Source organism: Thunnus albacares, chromosome 24 (genome assembly GCF_914725855.1).
Source record: "Thunnus albacares chromosome 24, fThuAlb1.1, whole genome shotgun sequence".
Lineage (NCBI taxonomy): Eukaryota > Metazoa > Chordata > Actinopteri > Scombriformes > Scombridae > Thunnus > Thunnus albacares.
Genome location: NC_058129.1, coordinates 7,604,628 through 7,630,246, shown reverse-complemented (window position 1 = coordinate 7,630,246; position 25,619 = coordinate 7,604,628). Strand labels below are relative to the sequence as shown.

General features: G+C 38.9%; 1 long non-coding RNA gene across 1 annotated transcript in view; it reads right to left on the bottom strand.

Moving 5' to 3' along the window:
* Window positions 1–5,282: 5,282 nt before the first annotated feature.
* The window catches only part of LOC122976305, a 214,338-nt gene continuing 194,001 nt past the window's right edge, over window positions 5,283–25,619 (bottom strand). The window contains exons 7-9 of the long non-coding RNA XR_006400897.1: window positions 20,836–20,922; window positions 7,244–7,361; window positions 5,283–6,998 (exon numbers count right to left, since the gene is read on the bottom strand). This is a non-coding gene — a long non-coding RNA (uncharacterized LOC122976305). The remainder of the gene's footprint in view (window positions 6,999–7,243; window positions 7,362–20,835; window positions 20,923–25,619) is intronic.

Here is a 25,619-nt window from a genome sequence, read left to right as displayed (position 1 = left end):
AGTTTTCAATCACATATTCCACCCCAGAGCACAAACCTCCACCAAGGCTGCACTATCCTGTGAAGTCAACAGAAATTATTATGAAAAGCTGGATTTGCATAGAAAACTAGGGAAATACGCCAGTTTTCTTTTATTCAACTAAGTGCTGTAGTTCATGAGAAAATGTTCAAAGCCTTTTGTAAATACCCTTGGCTCTGAACAAAATCTGATCACTTTATCCTTCTCCTTTGGCTTACTTTTCTACCAAATTTCATTGAAATCTGTCATCCATTGTGGTTTTTAAGATCTACTGATAACTTAAAAGAAAAAAGGACAAGAAAGTGGTCTAAAAAATAAAAAAAAAAAACCTCATTGTTGGAGATAATAAGTGTTGCCTGGAGATTTTAGTCATCCACTGCTTCTGTGGAAAACTAAGATATTAGATCAATTGTACTAAAATTGAAGTGAACTTGCTGAACTGCGTCCATTAAAGTGCTGCTTGGATGGAAAAGGGCTCAAAATGCCACAAAAATACAAATATGATATAATGATGATGAGTCAAGATGATTTGGACAACAAAGACAAATGTCACAGAAACTTAAAAAAAATGGCAAAAAATCTGATGTGAACAATCTGTCCTAAAAGTATATGACTAAACTATGACAAACAAGGCTGGTGTATGTTACTGTGGAAGAGCTACTGTAAGGGGGCAGTGTGCGTTCATTCATGAGTGCAACTACTGTAGCATTGTGACAGGAGGGCACTGTTCAACCAACCATGACATATACTGATCTGCCCCCCGGAGCGGAAATGCACAGGCATGCTGCACACATGTTCAGACACACATCAACACCCACACACGCGGCCTTTCTCAGTAGCTTACACTTATAGAAAGTAATGGGCCAATCCATCGACTGCATGGCCCAGTTCTGCGAGGGAACCCTGACAGATAAATTGCCACAGTCAATTTGTTATTTCCATTCAACTGGATTTCTAATAAGGTCATGCTTCATTGTTTTCTGGGCTGGCAAGCAATGGTCTCATGAATGTTGCATCTGACTAGGATGGAATTGAAAAAGCAAGTCAAGGTTCGTTTCATCCATTTCAAGTGGATGAAACAGCAGATGTGAGTGGGTAAAGAAGCCTTAGATAAAAGTGTTTTTCTTTTTTTGCATAGTGCACAAGTGAAATCAAAATCAATGGCAAGCCTTTAATCAAAGGCTCCAGGTCACTTACATATACAAGGCACAGGTGCAATCAATGAGCCATCAGTTCAATTAGTAGATAGGAAGGAGGGGAGTGCTGCAGATGTCAGTTTGTGAGGATGAAAACAGGAAAGAAATGAGGACAAAAAGGAAAAAGAAGGAAAGAAGAAAAAAAAAAGAAATGATGAATTAACTGAGAAAAATGTTTAAAACAAATAAACAAATATAAGTATGTAAATAAAATCAGAGACCTACGATCAGAACCTGGACTATGACTATGATTAGAAATTTGGTGATACATAGCCATTCTAAGTGTTGAATACATCTGTAGGACAAGATATAATTTAGCAAATTACTCAAAACTAGTGGTCAGATAAACTTACATTTTACTTATGTAAAAGTCCATTTATTTTAAAGATACATTAGTTGTTTGACATCACATGGAGGCACCTACACACTGCTTGATCAGTGATCTTGCAGCTCCATGGCATGTCACATGTTAATATTGGATGATTCTGCAAAAACCGTGGGTTAAAAGACAATGTTTTTTGATGTCAAGTGCCAACATTTCTAAAATTATTTCTTTCGACAGTACCTGCTCATGGCTCATGATATGGGTTAGGGTGAATTAGGGTTAGGCTTAGAGTTAGGGAAAGTGGTTGTACCAAATAATCTATGATTAAATTGAGAATATTCAACTTTTCAAATAAGAAATACATTCTTCCTCTTAAAAATCAAGTTGAATTCATAAAGGGTTTAGTTGCTGCAGTCTTACTTGGTCTGGCATGACCTGTAGCTTATGGTGGCTAATGTTAGCATACTGTAGCTGAAATTATGAGTCAGTTTTCTGACTTTGAACATGAAAGCTCAGTCTTCAGTCTGTCGCAGTATATCAGTGGATTAGATTCGGATGGATTTTGCTCAGTTGTCACTTGCGGTTGAAAGCAAGGGAGGGACCTAATAAGGGGTTGTCTGGTTAATTTTATTTTGCACAATTTATGACTCTTCGTTTCATGTGCTACTGATTACTGACTACATTTTAAAATGAACCATCATCCCTTCACTGCCACAGGTGGCCACATAGACCGCTGTTCACCAAGAGTTTAGACTCACATTACATAAATTGTGAGGTTGGCACAGTCGGTGGACATGTCTCACAGTGGAGTGACATTTAGACATATGCATACTACCTCTATATAGAACATGCACACACTTGAACATATGCAGAGACTACTTTAGGCCAGATGTGAAGGTCATTAAACTGAAACTGTGCTGTCCTTGACGACTGTAATTTCACTCTATATCCTGTTAAATCCGTGTGCCTGGTGATTCATACTGAAGGTATGTGTGTGGGAGAGAGAAAGGGAGATAGATCTTTGATAGTCATTTATAAAATGACTTGAATAACAGCTAAATAAAACATTCAAATTATAAATTGTAGTGTTCACTTTAGGGGCACCTTAAATTATACATGAGCGTCATCATTTACAAACCTGAAATTTTACTGCAAAATAATTCCAGCTATGTGCACGCTATGTGCATTTTTACAAATATCTCACAAAATATAAAATAAAATAAAAATACATCATACAGTAAGAACCAGAACATCATATCTTGAGCTCAACTGTGCTGTCACAAATGTCCCAAAGCACATTTCCAACAAGATGCAACATTATGCAGCTGCATGTTGACGTTAGCAAAACTGACATTCCTTGCTGAGATACTTTTTATGGTGTGACCAAATAAATGATGCAAGGTGTGTGTATTTGATCACATTCACTCCTACATTTCTTTAAGCCCCATCTGGTGAGCTGCTAAAGTGTTTGACAGGCAGATTTTTTTTTAGTACACAATTTCCGAAAGGACCTTTTGAAAATCTTGATGAACTGAACATCCAAATATGCTTTTTAACGGATGATCTTCTGAGCGTGGTTACCAGTTGGTGTCTGTTGAATCCTCCTCAGCGCTGTGCTGTGTACAGAGCTGTGTGAAAAGATCCTGTCTGTAGTTAGTTTCTGGCACAGCATCATAGCTGACCGTTTGGCTTCCATTCACGCCATGTCCTGCGATACGGCTGTCCGAAAGGAGCCCCGCTGAGGTCGCTTCATCTCTCTTTCACCTGCTGGCTTTTCAAGCAGGACACAGTCACACTGAGAGGAAGCAGGGACGGGTGCCATGTTGGTATAACAGTAACACGGCTTGCTCTTGCTTTCTCTTTGGTTGTTTGGCACTAGAGGAATTTGTTTTCACATGAGTGATACCTGTTTATATCAGTGGCGGCTGGTGACTCAAAAAATTGGCGAGGACAGGAGGAAAACGGACATGGAATCTTACAACAAACCGCATCAAACTATATCATTGTCCCTCACCTGATGAAATCGGAGGGGTAAAACAATTTGCTTTCAAAAACAAAAACCCCTGAGGGGTGAAAAGGCTGCTTCTTTAAAGACATTTAGCATATACATAAGAAGAAGTGCTCATTTTAGCCGTGCAGTGGTTCAGGATGTGTCATTTTACCAATAAAGTTAAATTCAAATTTATCGTATTGTTCTATTGTGATAACAGATTTATATTCTCATCAAAAACAGACAACATATCACATGATTTACATGTGTTTCCTATGTATTTTCTTAGTATACAGAAATATATAAAGTACCACAAAGCTTATAATGTGATACAGGTTCAGATCAGTGCTGAATACTAGAAAGACTGAACACTAAAAATATTCACAGATCTAAAAGTGAAGGTTCACATCAGAAAGTATTAATGCATGTATCAAATACATGACTTACACACTCTTATCTATATGCACCACATACAAAATATAGTCTACAAAGCTGACATGCTAACACTTGTTATTCTTTTTACATTAAGCTTATTACTCAATATACGACCCAGCTTAAAAACCAACTGAAGAAACGAATTGAAGCAAGTAACCAGACCTCCTGCACACTCATTCACTAATCACACAACATCAACAGGTGACTGAACAACCACTCAATTAAAAACTGGATCAATTCCAAATGAATGAGTGAGTCCAGACAGCTCACTGTAACTTCAACAAGTAAACTACCCACAACACATTATATCATCTCTGCTGCATTCTTGTTAAGGAGATAAATTCACACAACAGCCACAGAGACATTTAACCATCAGAGATGAAATTAGCAACCAAAGAGACAGAGAGAGAGAAGCTGTATCTGACTCACGTTATCTGACGTCTTCTTCTTTCTTTCATGGAGTTGAAGTATTCATGTCATAACGTCCATTTGTGGCTGTTTTTTCGTCTTGTTTGTTAGTTAACAGAACTTTGTGGCTGCTGGTTAACCAGTCTGATATCATTAGCAACAATGACAAACAAGCTAACTCTCCTGGTTGTTTCTTCAGTTGCTTCTCTCTCCAGCCTCCCTGGTGGCGTCCTGTCACTCCTGCGCTGCACAGTCCAAATATATTCTCCTGTTAGCTTAACAACAGTCCTTAACAGTCCTTCCATGGATGTATAAAGAGTCCTTCAGGCTGATACAACAAGCTAACTGTTGCGTTGGCTAACGCAAGGAGCTATCTACTGCTCGTTATCCACAGCTGCTACTCTGCCTTACAGTGGAGAGAATTGAAGATGAAATCTGGAGACTATCATTGGACAAACGCGATGTCAATATTACATTCTGGTTGTTGATTGGTTAGAGACGACGTCCTCCCTTGGAGCCTCATTTTACGTGTCTTGGCCAATCATAGATTAGCGTGAAAAAAATGAAGTATATTAAATTGATGTAAGAGATCCCGCCCTGAGGAGGAGAGCAGGAGCCCGTCCTCCTCTGCCCCCCACTCCTCCCACTCTCTCCCACTGCCCCCCACCACCACTTCACACACACTGCCTTTCTCCTCCTGCCCTGCAGGTGTTGCTGTTGAAGCATTTTAACCAGAATTTCAATAATGGATTTTTTCCAAAGACGAGAGAAAAAATATTTTATATATAATATGGAGATTTGGTAATGGTTTATTTCAATCAAATATTCTTTTTTTATATTTTGATCTCCCTCTTGCCTCTCAAAAAATAGAGGAGGAACAACCTCCTCTGCCTCTATGGACGAGCCTCCACTGGTTTATACCTGTTTAAAGACATTCAGCTGCAATGGAGTTATTTCTATCCGTGTAATCCTATTGGTAAATTGGTTTTAGTAAAGATTAGAGGTCATGGTTCAAGAAATCTACTTGGTTAAAAGCGGCACTGCAGTGATTTAGCATGACACTGCCATAAAGTTAGGAAACTTGCTAGACATAGATAAAGCAAACAGAAATTTGTGCAGCAAAGGCCGAGATATCTAGACTTTGAGTTTAGTATGGGTCAAGCTTCCAAAACACCGAGTCCTACACTTCCCATAATGCAACTCGATAGTGTCTCAGAGTGTTTCTCTGCCATGTAAACACCCACATCTTTCAAACTTTATGTCACCTTTTTGTAGTGCAGGCTTTCTTTTAAAGATGTGTAGACCCCAGTAACCCTAATGACATCATTGAGTACAGTCAGTATTTATACGATCACAACAGGTCATAAAAAAAAAAGACAAACATATGTTGTTTTAAGTGCTTGAACAGATGGTCAATACTGCCATTTTTCTGGTGAATAACCAAAACTCATTGTCTGAAATGCAAATGATCATATCATTGTTTTGATCATTTCCGTGCTCCCTGTAGGAGCTTCTATTACCGTCATACTGTTAAACATATAGTTGACATGTTAGGGTGCAGACAGATAAGTGATGCATCTTTGCATTTACAAAATCCTCCACAGGTGTCTGTCACCTTGCTCTTTAAAGTCACTTTGGATCTTGCTTTTGACATCCACTGCCCTCGTTCACTTATATTCAATGTGCAATCAGTCCCACATCTAATTCAGAGGCTATTAGGGTAGCCAGCTTCAGTAATGGTGTGGAGCAGAGATAATACACTGATTGAGGCTGAGTGATCCTCATCTCCTCTGTTAGGAACCTTTGCACGCACACATTATTTAAGGTCCGTGCCTAATTACACGTTATGAAAAGACATTAGGGGACACCTACTCAAAGCCGTGAAGCATTAAATGTCAAGTTCATTAAAAATCTGCTGCCGATATTTCAGCCATTTTTTAATAACTGAGTTACGCTTATTTTATCCCCAAAGTTAGCTTTAAAGGTGATTGAAGACACAGAAGTGCACCTAAAATATAGATCTGTATCTATTTATGATATTTGCAGGATGATTTTTTTACCCATTTATGAATCAAATGAGCATTTATGCTACAACCTGAGTTCTTCTGATGTTTGGATTTTTTGCTTTTTGGAAACAAAATCACTGAAATCACTTTAGATTGTAAAAAAAATTCCCAGTGAATTTTTGTTTACTTTACTCATTGACATTCGGTCGAACCGAGGGGCTTCTGGCATGGCCTGACTGAGATATGAATCACTAATGCATTATTCAACGTGGTTAACATTATTAGGGATGGTACGAGACTACTCAAAATACCACAGCAATTTGAGGATGGAGAGGCCGATGTTTTGAAAGGTTTTCTTATCCGAAGTTTAGTTTGGGAAAGTTGAATCCCCTGTGTGCTCTGTCTGAGTCAGAGAGGAGTGAATGAGTGAAGGATGAATAATGCAGGTCAGCATCCTATTGTTTGGTGAAGGCCCTCTGCAGCCCAGGGTGGAGCGCAGGGGACTTTGTGAAATATTGATTCACCACTTAAAAGTTGTTGTGTGGATGTTGCCCAGCTTGTAGGATGTGAATGAAGATTTTCCTTGGCTTTTCCTGTTCTTTTCTGGATGGACTGAAGATCTCGGGGAACATAAAAGACACACTTTGGGTTGAGTGAGCTTCAGGTCTGATTATGGTTACGTTTTTGACCTAAAGATATTCAACATTTCAAAACAAGTCTTAAAGCACGTTAGCCTGGACTATGACTTTGGAAATGTTAAAGAGGACTTATTCCACACATTTCCAGGTCCATATTTTTATTCTGGGGCTCTACTGGAATATCTTTGCATGATTAACAGTTCAAAGAATTCCTTATTTATACTTACTGAACTCACACTGGTCCTCTTTGCAGCCCCTCATGCCCTCCTCCCAGTGAGCCCGACCTGTTCTGATTGGTTAGCTCCAGGAAGCTGCCCCTCAACAGACATCCGCCAGCTCAGGAGGCTACATAAACAAACAATAGTGGTAGGATTTCACTTCTTTCTGTTCTTTACTCAAAATGCCAACTTCTTAAATACATCCATACATGTCCAAGCCCAAATCAGATCCAATATATTTGAGTGAAAAATATGAACAGCCTGTGGAATAACCTTACCAACACAGGCCACAAAATGGAAAGCTATTTGTGTCAATGATCTGATGTCAGTTTGATGGGGAAGTTGAGGAAACTTTGCAAACAGAGTGACAGATGATTGGTGGGAAGAAGCACGGGCCAGGGTCAAGTCTACATCTTCATGTGCCTGTCTAAGTCTAATTCAGTTTAAGGTCCTACACAGAGTTTATCTTACAAATGCTAGGCTTAGTAGGTTGTTTCCAGGTACACCCATTGGTTTGTGGACTGCAGTTTTGAAGCCTCAAGTTTAGTGCCATCGCCATCGCCATTTTCACTGGCACCATGTTTGATATTTGGAGCCAGAAGTGACCATATTTGGATGAGAGGGTGGAGCTGACCATAGCACTAGCTGCTAGCTTGGTTCGGCACAGTGCATTTACAATCTATGGTTAACAATGATAATACTAATACTAATGCTAATTTCTGCTAGTGAAAAACAGGCCTAAAACCATTAAAACAAAATGTACTCGCTGGAAAAATTGAACATCCGACTCCTTAGAGGGTCTTTTATTACAACCAAATGCTGAACAAGGAAAATGTTTACTGAGGTAATAAATCAAGTGAGAAGTAGGGTCATTTTCTCATCAGCATCCATATAATCAGACTTCTTTGTGTAGCCAGTGGAGTTGCCCCCTGATGGCCATTAGAAAGAATGCAGGTTTAAGGCACTTCCACATTGGCTTCACTTTTCAGACTGGGAGCTACCTGTTTGGATACACATAATACCTGTAATAGATGTGGCTCATCATTGGCAGATCATATTCATGTTTTTTTTGTCCAAAACTAGCCAAGCCCTGGTCTTGCTTCTTTAATATGTTAGGAGTAGCCCTCTATATTACACTAGAACCCTGCCCCTTGATAACCATCTTTGGGGTACCCCTTGTACCCACCAGCCTCACTAAGAAACATTCTGATGTTGTTGCTTTTGCCTCATTCATAGCCCGCAGATGTATCCTATTACAGTGGAAAAGCCCAAATCCACCTTTTGTCTGTGTGTTTTATTTATTCTTTTTATATGTGTGTATCTTTCTGTTTTGTTTTTTTTCTGAGAGTTTGGAATGGGTGGGGGGTCTGTTCTGTTACACCAAAAAAAAAAAAAAAAGGGACACAATTTTGGAACACAGTTTTGCATTCTGTATTTGATATTTGCATGACACCAGTTTCCAATAAAAACATTTTAAAAAAACAACAACAACAACAAAAACTTTGCAAACAGAGCGTTCAGTGCACACTGAAGCCCTGGCTTTTGAATTGCAGGGAGCATTATAGATACAGTACGTTCACCTCAAGTTTTGGAACTTTGACCATGTTTAACATAGACATCCTACATCATAACAGTATATAAATGACAAAAAAAATCACATAAAGCATATGTCCACTTTAAATGTAACAGATGAAACTAATTTAATACTTGACTTTCTGCCTCTTCCAGTCTCTGTCCTGCATTTAAACAGGGGCAGATTTAGTATAATTGCTTCATGGCACAAGCAGATGAGCTACTAATTGGATCTTGTGGTGAGTTTGTTTTTGTTGACTGCTGTTCTCAAGGTCAATGGTATAATTTGAACCTCAACTTTTAAGAAAACAAGGACAAAAAGTTCTTTAAGTGCTGCAAAAAAAATAATTTGATCATCTACAATTCCATGACAGCTGGGCAAACTCCATCTGCTGACGAAGATCATGTGATATGACTGTGAGCTCCAGAACAGCTACTGAATGGATCTTGTGGTGAGTTTGTTTTTTCTATCTCAGTTGTTCATCAGGTAATTTTACAAAAACACATTACAGGGGACAGTGACTGTATAAACAGTGAAGTGTGAGGGAGAGATTAAAACTGTATTTAGTTTCTATTGGAACACTCTGCGGGAACTCTCATACATAAACTGTGGCAGTAATAGTTTGATCAGTTTGGTTTTTGTCTCAAGTTGCACAAACTTGTGGACTTTAATAAGGTTACCCAAACTGGTGTCTCAGATTTGATTCATTGCAATGTTATGGTAGGGACATAGATAAGTCAGAAACACAATATTGAGGTTGAATGATTATTCTTTACCTTGGAAATAGTCCACTTGATTTGAAAACTCTGGAAAAAATCGTAGTTTACAAAACTAAACCACATCTCTAAGCCTGAATTTGGTTTGATTATTGCCTTGCTAGAGCAGTTGTGCGACAAAACAGTGGTTCTCTTGCAGTCCACAGATGGACTTTACCCTCTGGGTGAGCTAACAGGCGAGTCTTTCCCATGGGTGAGCACAAACATCAAGTGGCCCAGATCTCTCCAGGAAGAGCAGGAGGAGGCAAAAGGAGGAGTAGTAAGGGAATGACAGATGACAGTGCAAGAGGGAAGAGGGGGAGAAAACGTGAGAAGAGGAGAGAGGAAGCGATTGTGTAGAGGAAGTGAGAGGCTGGGGGTTAAAAAGGAAGAAACGACAGAACAGGAGGTGAAGAGAGGAGATGTGATGGCAGTGCTATAATTATAGGATATAAGAACCTGGCTGTCACTTCTGCTCCTCTTTTAGTATGCCACTACTAACTCTGCTACACTTCCTCTCTCCTCCTCAGCACGTTCTCTTCTTTTATGGATGCTTTTCAATATCCTGGTCAGACTTTCTGCCTCTAAAGACAGATATTTTAAAATTATTTGGAAGTTATTTTGTGGAAAATGTTGCATATTGTACACGTTCTCACTTTTCTTCTCCTACTTCTACACCCTTTCATTGTCTTAGTCTGTGATGGTGGAAACTTTGACATATTCTGCTGTCATGAGCTTGGAAAATGTTCAGAAATAGTTTAATTCCATAATGCTAACGAGCATAAAGAGACTGATAACAAAGCCACTTATTGCTGTACCCATCAACTAAGCGTATGGCTCATACTTATCTTCGCTGCACGCCTCTATTTCTGCCACTGAGTACCGTCCTCCCCCATGTCATCCTCATCTACATGTACGTCTGCCAATTCCTCCCACTCCCCAGCATATCAGACAAATCAAGCGCCGCACAACATTAGCAGTTAACATTCCAGCGACACGATTGCTGAATTCTCTGCTGGTTTCCGAGGGAAGTGGTCTGCTTTTGCTTTTCATCAGAGGGGAAACTTACTGACATTTTCATTGTGTCACAGCACAGCCAGTCTGGTGTTTATGAAGCCTGAGGAAACTGTACAAAAATGTACATGCCTGCAGTAAAAAATTGTGAAAATGTATTTAACCGATTTCTATGCACAGTGTAGTGTATGCATGATTCCATTTTTACAGCAGGAAATGAGTCTGGCAGAAAGGTGCAGAATTACCCATTCTGTACACAGCGGGCATATTAATGTTTCATTGTTGAGCAGTCTGTCGTCTGCTCTCTACTTTTTCCATCTTCTTTTCTCCATCTTTTCCTTCACTTTTCCATTTGATTTTTCTTTCTTTCTCTGTCTCCTTTCTCACTGGAAGGAAGAAAAGAATTCCTCATGAATTACTTAACTGTTCGGCATAGAAGCCACAGAAGCTTGTAATCTACCGTATAGCTTTTTGGTTATGGCACGTCTAACTTGTCATGGGGTATTCCCCTCTGGGATATGATCTCTTTTATGATCCTTTGCTGTGTTATTTTTAGTCCCGGGAGTGGCTGTAGATATGGCAATATCAGTCAGCCAGACTGTCTTTGGTCTATGCTGAAATATTCCAACAGCTAATGTATGTATGTATTATCATGAAATGCTACAGACATTCATTATCACCAGAGGAGGAACCATTAACACTTTAGAAATCCTCTGACCTTCCAGTTCCAGTTCCACCAACAGGCCGCCCAGTATCCAGAGGTATTACATTCATATTGGGTGAACCTGCAGCACACAATTCACGTGCAATGCCAAAATTTGCACCATGCAGGAGGTAATTTTCCTTTATTCAGCAAAGCAAAGGTTATGAATATTAGGGTCACATGCAAGAGACCAGAATTTCTGTCCATTCCCAATCTAACGCCTCATGTTCATTTTTTTATTTAACTGTAACCATCTCCTTTACCTTACCTTAACCCAGTGTTTTAAAATACAAACTTTACCTTTAACAAACCATAGTTTATTTGTCATAACCATAACCAAAAGACATTAAAAAAGCTGCCATTTAATGTGTTTTTGCATAATAGTCCAATTTCAATGTTTTCTTTTGTGATAATGTCGAAAATTCCTGTTATACACTTCAGTCAAAACAAATTTAGCAAACTCCTGTACTTTAAAATATTACTAACTGTAACATGCTAACATGTTGCATACTGTCCAAAGTACAGTTTGTCCCAGAGAGACACTAGCGTGGAAAAAGCCTTTTTGGTTTTGTGGAGCGCATCAGTGTCTTTCATTTTCATAGAAACTTTGCATGCTGCACATCGCCAATCACTCTTTAGGGGCTTCCTGCAAACTGTCTTACCCTGCTGGAATCCATATCCTCTGCAAAGAAACAACCTATAACGATGAAAGGACTTTGGTTTATGTTTCTCATAAAAATAAGACCACATTTCCAATAAATGCTATTCTTGTGCACAGTGTCCCCTGTCCTGCTTTTGGTTTAAATAGCCAGAACGAGGACTATAGATGACAAGAGCCTTTGGCGGTGGATATCAGACAAAGTCAGCTAATGTGAAGCCGAAACTCTGCAGTTAGAGAAATGCAGTGGGAATCAAATAATTTATTACCCATATAATAAAACATCAATCATAAAGTAATCTCTTTTGAACCATAAATGGATCCAGCAGATTTCAGCTATGGGACTAATAGCTGCAAAAATGTCATTTGTTTACAGCACTTTTACAAATACATCAGAATTACTGTCTTGGCATTAAAATGCTGCACACAGCACCATAAAAATCACAATCGATGTTGACAGTTTATTTTTTGTCAATGAGACAAAGAGAGAGCAGAGGGAGCTGTGGACTTCTGCAGTTCAACAGCACAGACGCAGATTACAGAAGACTGTAAATATTGGTAAGATGTCCTCAAATGCAGCCTGTGGGTTGCTCTCACCTTTTTATTCATTTTCAAGAAGCATCTAACCTCACACCTCTTCTTGTATTCTCTTTCAGATCTTTATAGAACAAAAAACCTGCCTGGCCTTGGATAGTAGATCTCAAAAGAACCAGCAGGATAAAGTGCTGACTGCACTTCCTCATACCTGAATTAAGCAGCTTATAAGGAATTGAAGGTGTCTTCAAGGCTGATGACATGGTGTTTATGGTCACACAGGCTTTTGAAACATTTCGTTTCCATATTCCTGTGAACAACATATCATCCTTGGATGAATGACAGGAAATCAGAGCCGTTTTAAGTGTGCTGTCCTACTGTAGCAAGGCCAGGCTTGCTAAAGGCACACTCAGTATTCAGATTCTTTTCTCTGTGCCCCAAGTTGCTTTTAGAAAAACCCAGCCTGTAATACCTTAAGAACATTACAAGAACACTGCTGCATTATTTATTCCCCTTATGCATCAAAGCAAAAGCTGTGTGATCAATGTGGAATAAAATCATACTCTCCTACTTTTTTACAGTTTTGCCAGAAGTAGTCCAGTTAAAATTCTTTATGTCCTCAGTGAGTTGAAATATTCAGTGAGTGGTTTGAGAAGGGTGTGTCGGTCCACATCTGTGGTCTTTCACTAAGTCAGAAATGACTGCATCAGCATCCAGACCTTCCCATTTCCCTGATAGTGTGCAACCGTCTTATTGTTTTCACCATGACCGCAATCGTATGACGGTTTAGCTCTGAATATGTCAAACAGTGTTTGTCAATTGCTGATGGAAATCCAAAGTGATCATTTGGTCAATGTGCCTCTAGAAGGTAAATCCAAAGATCTTAAGTCACATCTGCTATCAATTTGTGTCTGACGCGCTATTTCCCAAGACCTCAGTTTGCTGCGTCATTCTGTATCTGTTTAAAGTACTAACAATGAATGAGAAACTGTCTTTGTGGACTCCCACAGAGTATGCAATTTCATGCAAATTAGTGTTTTTTCAGTGATAGTTCAAGCTTTTACTTAACCAAATTATACATATGCTGATAAAAAAAAACCTCATCTTGGATAGAATTACAGTGAATGTTTTCCTCTTCTCTAGATTGAAGCCGACTACTGAGTTAATGTTATCGACACAGTAGACATACTGTATGTTACATACTTTACCATATTTAGGTTGTAGTACTGAATGCAACGATTTTGTCAGCCTTGAGAAAAAAATAGCAAAACAGATTTTATTCATCTGCTGTTGTGTGAATCAATTAATCAGAGTTGCTCCGGTGATGAAAAGGGCAGTCATGTTTCAAATTTTAAGTCATTTCACACTCATCATGCTGGTCACGCCACACTGTTAACTTCCAGGCCACCTCTACCGAATGTCCTGGTAAATATCTTCTCATGCTTTATGAGTTTAAGAGACGTACTAACCAGACAGGGTTTGCCAAAAGTTGACATCTGAAATCCAGCGGTATCCTCCTCATCTCTTCATGTGCAGACACAAGATGACTACTGGAAAGTTGGAGCACAAGAAAACTCTATGGCTTTAGACTTGCCAGAAAACCGCTCGAGATAGCCACAAGCTCCTTGAAATACAGTGGAAAAAGTGACTAAGGTGATGTATGTGTGTGTGTGTGCTGTGAGTCTTGCCCAAACAACCAAATTTCTCAATCCCATATTAGGATGAGTCCCAGGATAGGATTAAGAGCTCATGGAAGGTCTGGTCAGATCACCGATAGAAAGATTAATTGAAGGATTTCGCCTTTTGTTTATTCTGGAATTTGTTTTTTAAATTTTTCCTCATCTTTCAGAAATCGATTTTCCACCAAATCTTATAAAAAAGTAGTTGAGAGAAAAAGCTTTGCATGACATCCCTGCATTGTGGGTCCACATGCTTCAGAGGAGCAGAGACACATGGCATTTTGCTGGTTAGTGTAACAAACAGATGTTTTGCCTCTTTACAAACAGATCCGAACATCAATTCCACATTTACTTCAAACGGGCCGCATCTGCCTGCCTCTGTCCTGTGGCATGCAAACATGCCCTTGCACTGTATATGTGTGTCATCTTCATCAGCGGTGAAAAACAGCCTATCGTACTGCACCTGCCCCTGAGAAAGTGCAACGTGTTTGGGGGGGCACCATCTGCCAAAAACATTTCCATACTGGAGGAAACAGCACAAAATATAAGCTCATTAAATCAACCCTTGCAAGAGGATTTTCGGCAAAGTTTGTAACGGAGCTAATTTTAGGACAGGTTTGCATAAATTGCCCTTTGCATGACCTGGCAGACATGATTTAATATATTTTTTAGGTATTTCAAATGATTTAGAATTCATCTACTTACAGCTGATGGTGTGAATCTTGAGTTCAGGAGAAGTATGTTCAGAGCAATCGAACCTCTTAAGGTCAGCAGAACAAATAACCACACTGAGAGAGAACATCAAGTCAGCTTTAAAGCTACAGCAATCGATATTTTTAGATAAACAATGGATCAGATAACAGTCTGTTGAATGTTTGATTTTGAAACATTCAACAGATCCATAGAGAATTATAACCCTACTTTGCAGTTCTACAAAGCTTTTGAGCCTCTTTAGCTCATTGTTTTGGTTTTTGACATCTGGGGAGAAGTAAAAGGGAAGTGAATATTGGACAGCTTTAAAAGTCTGCTAGGTGTGTAAATAGGTAATAGGCTTGGTCATAATGTTTTATGGCGATGATATGTCACATATTTTCAAATTTTTCTCCTCTGCCAACACAGCGAAAAGATCTTTAAAATATACCTCAATGCATTATGATTCATGGATTGAAAGAGTCCGTATTTGACACTTAAGTGGCAGCTGTGCATTGTGCTTGGAAGACTGAACCTAAAATGAGCCATGAAACTTACAGTACAGCAGAATATTTCCTCATGTGTTCCACTGTTATGTGCGCCAGAAACGGTCTATTACATTTAAAAAGCTCCCGCACGTCTATCATGCTTAGCAGAAGTCACACACTACACATCAACTAAAGCTATTTATTTGCTTTATAATTTCTGGTTCATTTAGAATTAGGCAGTAAACTTTAACAGAGCGAATATCAAATTGTAAAAAAAAAAGTTTTTTTCAGTAGGATTAGGACCAAAGAAAATTCACCATGAATATGCCCTTGGCACACTGAATTGAAATAAAGTGGGTAAGACAACTCAATTTTCTATTTTCGCTACACAGGAGTGACGATAGGTGGAAAATCAAGGTAGAGTGAGAATTTTAATCTATCTGAGTGCAAGGTCTGCACATTAGTAGCTCGGCCCTACAAATGCTTAAAGTGCCTTTTAAAGGAAAAAGATGGCACTTCTCTGTAAGCTCCGAGTTGTGATCATGTATATATAATGTGAGCATTATAATGAGTCATTGATGTGGCTGAAAGCACTACAATCTCTGATTTATTCACACTTTCTCAGTGATAAAAATTTCAACCAAACTCTTTTCATTCTCAAAAAAAAAAAAAAAAAAAAAGACAAACACTCACTTTCCCAGCTGTGCTCTTCACACTTAAGGGTTTCGACCTGTTGACAGTCAACATTTCTCACCTGGTGAGAAACAAGTCATACAAGCTCCAAACAGAATATAAGTGTTGTATACCCACCCGGTGAAACCTTTAAGTTTGTTCAGTGGTAGCACCGCTCGCCAAATGAAAAGAAAAAAAAAAAAAAAAAGCGCTGAAAAAGTGTTTAAGATTTCATGTGGCTTTTGAGAGCTTTTCATTCCCTCTTGAAGCGTGATTTTTCCGATTCATCTGCCAGACCTTAATGCTTCCTAAGAGCCAAAGGCTGCATTGTTCAGAGGACCTGCTTGGAAAAGGTAAAAATATAGACTTATACAGATGTAGAAATACAGTATGGGAATCAGAGAGCATGAAATATACATGCAGGGAAGTGGATGCTGTGGTTTGCCTTTTTATTTGAAAAGCTCTCAACATGATCTCAATTGGGAATTTAGAGGCAGATGATAAAGCAAATATAGAAATGCTATTTTATGCTACGGGATAACAGAACACCTATGCTCTCATTTTTAATTCACTACAGAAACAAAGGGTCGACTGTTCAGTGCGATGCTATTTCTACAGACGTGGAACATGTTAAAGGACTGTTATATAGTATATCACAATTGTATGGGTTAAAAAAAAGGAAAATAAAAATGATGATTATAAACTGTATGTAAATATTCTCATTTTTTTAAACAGAAATCTCTGAGCTAATCCTGCATTTTAAGTTTAAAATAAACCTCCCAAATGCTGGCTGATGAGAAAAATGATTGCTATAATTTTAAATAATGAACTGAAATTTTAATGAAGTCTTCACAAGTGACCTCCCAGTGCACTGCAACATTACAAGAAATCACAAACCTATAAAAACACACTCACATCCACTATATGTACTGTACGTTTGTAAAGCGGTGCGACCAACTGTGCGCTAAAAGCAGGTGAGGAGATACATAATTCAAGACATGCAATGGAAAACAGATGTTGGTATACTGCAAGGTTGGGAGACCAATAATCTACTCAACATGACTCGCATGTGTCAACAGTGCCACACATGTGCTGTACATAAACTCATGCAGGCAGGGAAATAAGTATATGCTAATGGAATGTGCAGCAACAACCGCAAGACCACAAATGAAATAATTTCAGTTTTGTTTTAATAGCTGACCACACATACAAGAACTACTCAACCACCCACCCACCCACACACACACACACAACTTTCTGTTTCTCTGTGTGGGTGCTTGTTGTGTTTTTGACCTTAAAACCTTTCTCTTTACTGCCGTAGGGAACAGTCCTCTAGACGCTGACCTTCTACTGGTGGCTGCATGACCAATGTATCCTTAAACCACCTTTATGGACTTAATCTAGTGTGTGTGTGTGTGTGTGTGTGTGCGTGTGTGTGTATATGTGTGTGTAAGGCATGTGGGCAGGGATTTCTGGCTGGATTATGCTGAATACATGAGCAGCTCAGATATTTTTTTTTTACCCTTGTTGATTTATGTCTAAGCTTTTTGATTGTTATTACCACATATTTCCATGCAGTTTGGTGGTCATGTTGGTCTCGTTCCTCGTTCCCACATTTTCATCTTTTTTTCTTTTTGCAGGTTGGGCTCTAAATTTAACTTTACATGATATGAATGATGTCTTTTGGGTAACGGCTATTTGGACAGTTGTTCAACGTTGGCAGAGCTTCATATAAAAACTTTACAATACCGTTAATGTCACACATGTGTCCAAGATGAAGTGTGGGCCTTGTAAATCACAGATAGATTATCTCCTGGTGTGCCATGGATTGATCCCAAATGTGCCTTCACATTCTGTTCCAGAGTAAGGGTAGACCACTTTATCAGGCTGATAGAAAATATTCACATCTGATATGATGGATGGTGTGCAGATTAGTTGCATATATACTGGTTAAAGAATATAAATCTACACGTTTGTCAGTGATAAGTGCTTCTAATTTGTAATCTTGATCAGATCCTGGGTTTCATTGGAACATTTCATGTTGTAAAATTTAAAGATGCAGTAAAATATATGATTTTCTGCTAATTAAATATTGGCGCTGGCCTCGAAAAACCTATTTCAATCAAAATCCACTTTAGATAAAAGTAAATTAGATGTATATTGTTTGACTTATATAGTTCTTTGTCTAATGTCTTCAATTAAAGAGTTATAAATTACCCACAAATTTTACATTTATACTATGAGCAGTGTTCTTTAGTCTAGGTCGTGGTTCTTGCTAATTAACCTCGTTACACTTTGAACTGTCCTATGGGATCCCTCAGCCATCTATGAGCCACAGCCAGTGTGCTAATAAGCCTGAGAGAAAATCCCAAAGAGAAGCGACCATTTTGGGAGCAACATCATCAGTTAAACGCTGACATTTCAAAAGGATAACTCCCAGAAGACCATGGATACGTTGAAGCCGCAATCTGACACACCAGCATTTACACCATCACTTGTCACTGAGCCAAAACTCTAATTTTAAGTCATGCTGTAGAGCTGTGTATTCAGATAAGTCATCATTTAGGTATAAAGATTTCGAATCCATACATTCTCAAACATTTTACGACAGTGAAGCTTCAGTTTTGTAGCTTCCATGCGCTGCCTCTTGCATACAAATGATGCTTGCAAAGAGTAGCTTTGTCAGGACTCCACTTGCTGAATTCTTCATGTGCTATTTACTTTGTACTTAAAGTTTATGAATAATTACAGGAGACAGGCCAGATTTGACTTTTCTAAATGCAAATCAAGTCATGGGCCGTGAGGGGATTGTGCTGAGCCACTCAAATGAGGAAAGCGGAACAAAGAGCAACAAAGATCAGAGGAGTCACCCATTTTATTAATTGTGTTGGTTCTTGCAGTTGCCCTTTAGAAAAGTCGGTGGACTTAATTAAATTACTACACACGCTCGGAGAAGGAAGCAGTAGGAAAAAGCCCAGTAAAACAGTGCCTTGTGTGCATTCAGTCCCTTATCTAATGAGAATGAGAGCCACAGGGATGCTCAAAGGTCTTTAAGTGTCCTCTGAGTCCTTCACTTATATCTGAATTAAGTATAGTGGGAAAACAAAGTTCTTAGCAAACAGCAAAACTGCAGCAGAGCTACTGTCCTATTATATGTGAAGGCTCACATTCATGTTCCCGCACATGGCTCTCAAAACAGCAGTTCAAAGTGAACACACACAGCCGGGGCTGATGGGAGAGATACTGCCAATGCTTTCAGCCCTGCAAGCCGCTCTCCTATATAGTACCCTTTAAACCCTCTGGGCCCTTCCGAGTAAAGGCATTCTTTTTCCAGGTCAGCTATCATGCTTGCTTCTCACAGCTGGGTCTCGCTCCCTACTGTTGGCATAGCACATATAGGATAATTAAAAGGCTGTCCAAGGGTCGCGGGAGTTGGGCAGGAAAGGCTGGCACGTAAGCGTAAGCAATCATGACATGCTTGCCCTTCCCCCTACACATGTTCCAAAGCCCCGAAGCATCGCCCGAGGTTATGAAGGCTTAGGGAAGAGGCAGATGCATACCGAGTAATACGGCAAGTGGAAATGCCACAGAAGACTTGGCATGGAGAGGAAAAGTGTAAATGCCAATTTCTGTTTTGGTGTTTTATTACAGTGGTAGGGAAGAAAAATGGACTGGAACATTAGGAGAGAGGGATTGTGCCAAAACACCCCGAGCATAGATTGGTCAGGACATAAAACAACCTCCTTACATACTCATTCTACTGGAGATCCCAAAGTTTATATAAATTACAAATGTCTATTTCCATTTGATGAAATGGTGCTTAAAAGAATCATGAAGCCTTGTGTTTGAAAATCCAATTAGTGGAAACAGCATGCAGTGTAGCTGTTTTGTTGGAGTTGGAACAAGCTGATACATAATTCAGTATAATACAGTCAGACGGTGTGGAAAAAGACAATTTTTCCTATCTTAAAATGTACTTAAGGAGAAAATGGGGGTGGTGGAGTTCACAGGTAATTCTGGTTCATGACAGCTTGGCTCATATTCTTTAGACATCATATGAACATAACTTTTAGGAGAATGTGTTAAATAACATTGGACTCGTCAAATTGCTGAAATCTGGGAATATAGCAACATTATTACAACCAAAGTCTGATGAAGCAAGAAACATGAGTGGTCCGAAAGGTTGTAAACAAGCCACAGAATTAGTCAGATTATATAAACCACTTCATTTGGAGGTTTCTTGTCCCTCATGTGCTGGGACAGGTTATAATTCCTTGGGACCCTGCACAGAATAGGCAGGATTTTGGTAGGTCAGTGATAATCCAGGAAGAAACAGATTTTTGAATCGTTTTATCACCTTCAGTTTCTCTTTCATATGAATTTCGTATAAAGTTTGTTTAAAACCTGTATGATCGTCTGACTGCTATATTTTGCCCCATCTGACTTCTTTTTTTTTTAGCAATGTCAGCCTGTCCCCAGATCTCAGCAATAACTTAGTTGAGTGCAACTTTTTTATACTGATGGGAATAATGGGCAAAACTACAAACAAGACCAAATTGGTAAAAAAAAACAGATGTATTCTTTAAACATGAGTGCAATGGTTATCTATAGGTCAAAAGTGTCAAAAGAAAACTATGGCTTTAAATTAAAGAATCTTCTGTGAATTCCTCTGGCCTGTCATTATCATTAAATATTGTGTCATTTGACTGATAGGGTTTTTAACTACTAAGAGCAAATAGGTCAACCATGTGCTGTTAGATGGGCTAAAGGCAATGCATTCACTTGAATATCAGGGGATTCATCTCATTTGTCATCTACTGTGATAATATACTTACTATGATTAGTCCCTGAGGACTGGGTGACTTCTGTGCTTTGCATCATCCTTCATCTTTCATACCCTTCGACTCCCTGCTGATTTCTAACTAATATAAAGAGAGCCCCCGCGGAAAAAAGAGTGAGGAAACAAAGAGGAGTTTGCTTCTTTAAGTTGTCGATCATGGTCTATCTGCCTTGTTGGAACAAATAATGTAAAACATCCTTTTCTTTGGTAAGACATTTTTTCTGTGGAGTTGTGGAAACAAACATTTAATTTCCACTTGGACTTCCTTTGTTGTTAAACTGAGCAGCCCTCTGGTGATACTCCAGTGACGCTCCAGTCAGCCATGTACTGGATGTATTGTCTCTTCAAATAGAAAAGAATATTTTGTCATTGGTTCAGCTGATACAGCACATGAAATATTTATGCAGTGACTCAGTGGCAGGGCATATGTGCATGTACATGACAATAACAATTTGAAATCTTCATGCCCTGAAGAGAGAAAGAGGAGCATGTTTTCTGTTCATGTGCCTGTACTGTAGTATTGTTTCCCATTGTTATATTTGCAATATAGCTTTTACTATTTGCTGTAAGAAAGGGAACATTATAAACATTTTTATCACATGATTTTACTTCTACTTTCACTAGTCCAGAGTCATAAAACCTGTGGAAAATAAATAATAATAATAACAATGATAATAATAGTAGTAGTTTAAAGAAACTTCTCCAAATTAAAAGCATGGAGTTAAAAAGGTTGCCACCTGACACCACCGTGTTCTCTCTTTACCGTCTCACACACATTTCACTCAAATTTTAGCCTTCCTGCTGTTAAGACTGATGCTGAATGAACATTTGATGCTATCCAAACAGGCAATTTCACTAGAGAGCAAATAGTAACTAGGACATAACGGTTTTGATAACAGTGACCTGTAAGGCCTCCCCAAAATACCAGTAATGTACTTTTTTTTTGCCTTCTACAGATGGGCTAAATGGGTCAACAGACGGTGGATGAGTGTGTCAGAGCTGACCTCCTGCCTGTGGGAGATTTAGCAGAGAATAAAAAGCTGCTGATGCTCACTTAAAAGCAGCCTTGACTTGTTTGTTTCTCTTTCAAACTGTACACAGTACACAGCTGGGATATGTGTGCACAGTATGCCAGCACTGAAATAAACTAACATCTCATAATGGTACATATTGATCCCATTAAATATCTTGTTGATGCACTTTTGAGGTTATAATCCAAACTCCTGCTGTATGAAAGCAAGTGTGGCCCTCGAGGCTGCAAGGTAGTGAACTGTGGAACTTCAGTAACCAGAAGTCACTTAACATGATGTAATTAAACTGCAGTTTCCCTCGATTCTCCTTTTAAGTTGGTGTTTAGTGGGTGGTGGCAGCCGACGAGGTAAAGAGTTTGTGTTATTACTGATTCCTTTGAAAAGTTTGTGTTTCACTTTAGCCTCACGTCAACGCCAAGCCAGCTTAATCTTAAAATGCTTCTTTTCCTTCCATCAACTCTAAGCTGGCCTTTTTGCACATTCAAAGTACTTTTCAAAGAGATAAAGCCCCAAGCATCTTCTTTAAAAACACAAATGGCTTATCAGACGTGGTCAGGGGCTGCATGACAACAAAGTTTATTATGATCACTAAGTTTGAATGTCAACGCGGTCTATCTCACAAAACAGGTGTTGTTTCTGAGTCTGAAGTAATTATTTGATTTTGGTGCAGCAGCGCCTTGGGAACAGGTAGCACAGGACCGTAGCCAGAATTCCTAGAGAGTCCAAGTCTCCCTAATCCGCTCCCATTTCCTATTTTCTTTCTTTCTTTATATATATTTATATATATATATATAGCTAATTTATTTATTCAGTTAACTGTTAAATTATATTTTTTGTAAATTTAATTTTCCAGCAGGAAGGTATAAATGCAAAGCCTCCTTAACACAGCCAGGAATAAATCATCAGAGAAATACTGAATCATTATTTCTTTTATTTGGTAGGCAGCAAGGTGGTAAAATTGAAATATAATGAGTCCAAAAATACTGGAATCAGACTATAAAGTACCACCACATGGAGGCTTTTATTGTAGAACATCCCCTAAGTTGCTAAACCCTCCAAATTACCTCCCAAAAGATAGGCAGAACATGATCTCTGTGTCCTCAAAGATAGCTACGGGTATTAATGAGCCACAATCAAATCACTACTTTCTACTTGTTCAGCTGCCTGACACTGAAAAAAGAAAAAAGAAAAGTAAATTAAAACTACATTTAAAAGAAAAGAAAAAAAACTTGCATGTCACAATTGGCACAAACGCAAATGCCCCTCTTACTCACTGCTATGTTGAAGTAATGTAAGACACAACAGGTCCCTCATAATGTGTTCCACTGCAGCAAAGAAAGGATGAAAGCATTAAAAAGTGCCAGAGGTCGGTGTGGAACATATTAGGACTGAGCTTTGAGCTCTGGGGAGATATTGAGACAGCTGCAACCACCACAAACACAAAGCAACACAGCTTTGAAATGTCTTTGAATGTCTTATGGTAGACACACTGTATATCACCTGTTCCTCCCTCATTGATCACTCAAACTCTGGCATTGTTTAGTATACACTCTTATCAAAGCAATATGCAGCAAGCGGGCCATTTTGCTGAGTTACCCTTCCAGCAAAAAAAAAAAAAAAAAAAAAAAAAGGCTTCACATGCATAATCTGAGTCAGATACTACACATTGAAAACCAAGTGCTTCTCCTGGGTGGCTTGTAAGATTATCCCACCACTTCCCTGGCGAGCTAGCACATCTCAAGATTATCTCCCTACACTTCCATGGGTGCGAGGGAGAGAAGATATAGACATGAGCATCAGCTTATGGAGTATGAAATCGTCATCACTCAAAAGCATGGCACATTCAATATTCAGTTTAATCTGATTTTTTTTTCCTCTCTTGCACAAGCACTGAAGCAGATGATTAGGCATGTCTTCCCTCATCAGCAGGTCTTTGCAGATATTCAAGCTCCCTGGTGTATCTCGACTTAGCTGCTGATCATGTTGTTATGGCTGTTGGAACAGCTTAGGTCATTCAAATCCTAACCACTGTCAGCAGGGGGGGGGTCCAAATTGCTTTCCTTAAGCAGAATTTGGGCAAATGGGTTAATCTGCATGACTCAACCAAATGAATTCTAGACACATTTGTGTTGGCTGTTCAGTATAATGACCGGAAAATGATACCAACTAGAAGAAGAGAATCCTCATTCATTCATTTGTGTTGAGTTTCATTTCGTGTCATTGGCCTGGTTTGTATGTGAATAAATCTGTATACTGACCTGCAGCCTGATTTTCAGCCTGAGGTCTCTTGTCATCAGAGACATCAGAGGGGAGGGCAGAGTATGTGCCAAAAGAAAAAAAAGAACTTTCTGCCAAAGACTGTAGGGAAATGCTTTGAAGTCTTGACATTTTTGAAGTTTAAATGTTTTGAAGCTTGGAGTTGGGTTTATGTGTTCTCACTATCTTTGTCAGATGCTGGAGCCACCAAAATAATCCAAATACTGGGTGAAACTGAGTCGGGGTAAACACTGAGTGTGAGAGACATCTGTCAATCAAGTCAACATGCCTGTACGCCGCCTTTCAATCCATAAATATTTCATTAAAAAATAATATTTTTATATCGCCAACAAGAACAGACAGTTTTACTGAAACAAGACTTTCGAGACTTCATGTTTTCAAGCGTTCCTGTTCACCTTATTATGGTTAGAGTGGCCAAAGGAGCAATTGTGGCTTCAATATTCAGCCATGCCATCTTCAGATCGCTATTGGTACACCTTGAAAACACAACCTTTCCTGCAGAGGAAGACTGCAGTGGTATATGACATCATGTGCAGCAACTGTAGGGCACACTACATTGGTTAAACAGAAAGGACCCTGGACAAGAGACTGAATGAACACCAGGCTGGTTTCAGCATCGACTGGGAAAGTCGATAAGGAGTCACTGGGTAATCGGAGAAACTTCAAGGAAGCCATTAAATCCAAAGAACATCTTTGAGCGGAGAATGTGATTTGGATCTTTTCCCATTTACTCTATGTACACCTGTTATCATGTGACCAACATTCCACACTTACTTCACATGATGAAACTTGAGCCAGCTCCATTTCCCAGAAGAAGACAGTGAGACAGCGGTTGAATGTTCAGAAAAAGCTAAAAAAGTGGACTTTTTACTTGAGATTGTTTTGTTACACTACTATTTCCAAAGGTCAAGAATGAAATTCAGTGCTCAAAATATCAAAAGGTGTATTATCCTCAAGTAAAGTTAAATGGGAGCTCCAGGGATTCACAAGAGACAGAAGTATGAGTCAAACTTCAACCATGCTTTTTCCTATGCTTCCTAACTATTAGCAGCTTTCATTAAACCTTCCCTGCCTGTTACATGCTCTTAACTTTTGAACTTCATGTCCCCAGTTTATAAGCTTTTCTTTCAAATATTTGACAGAAATCTAACTCAAGATAAGCCTAATGGCATCATCAGGGGCATGGTGAACCCTAAACTGTAGCATAAGGGACCTACACTGAAGCAGAAGGATCAATTATGGTTCTCAGTCTCAGAACAGAGATCCTCCATAGACTTTGAGACATTTAAAACTAAACTTTTTTTTCGTTACCAAACCTGAAATCCATTCCACTTCCTTTTTTAATGTTTTATTTCAACATAAACATGAATTGATTACATATAGATAAATGATATCATCAGCAAACATAAAGAAATTGATTTAGTCTAAAATGAGTAGCTTCTCATCCTGTTTAGGGCTGAAAGATTAAAAC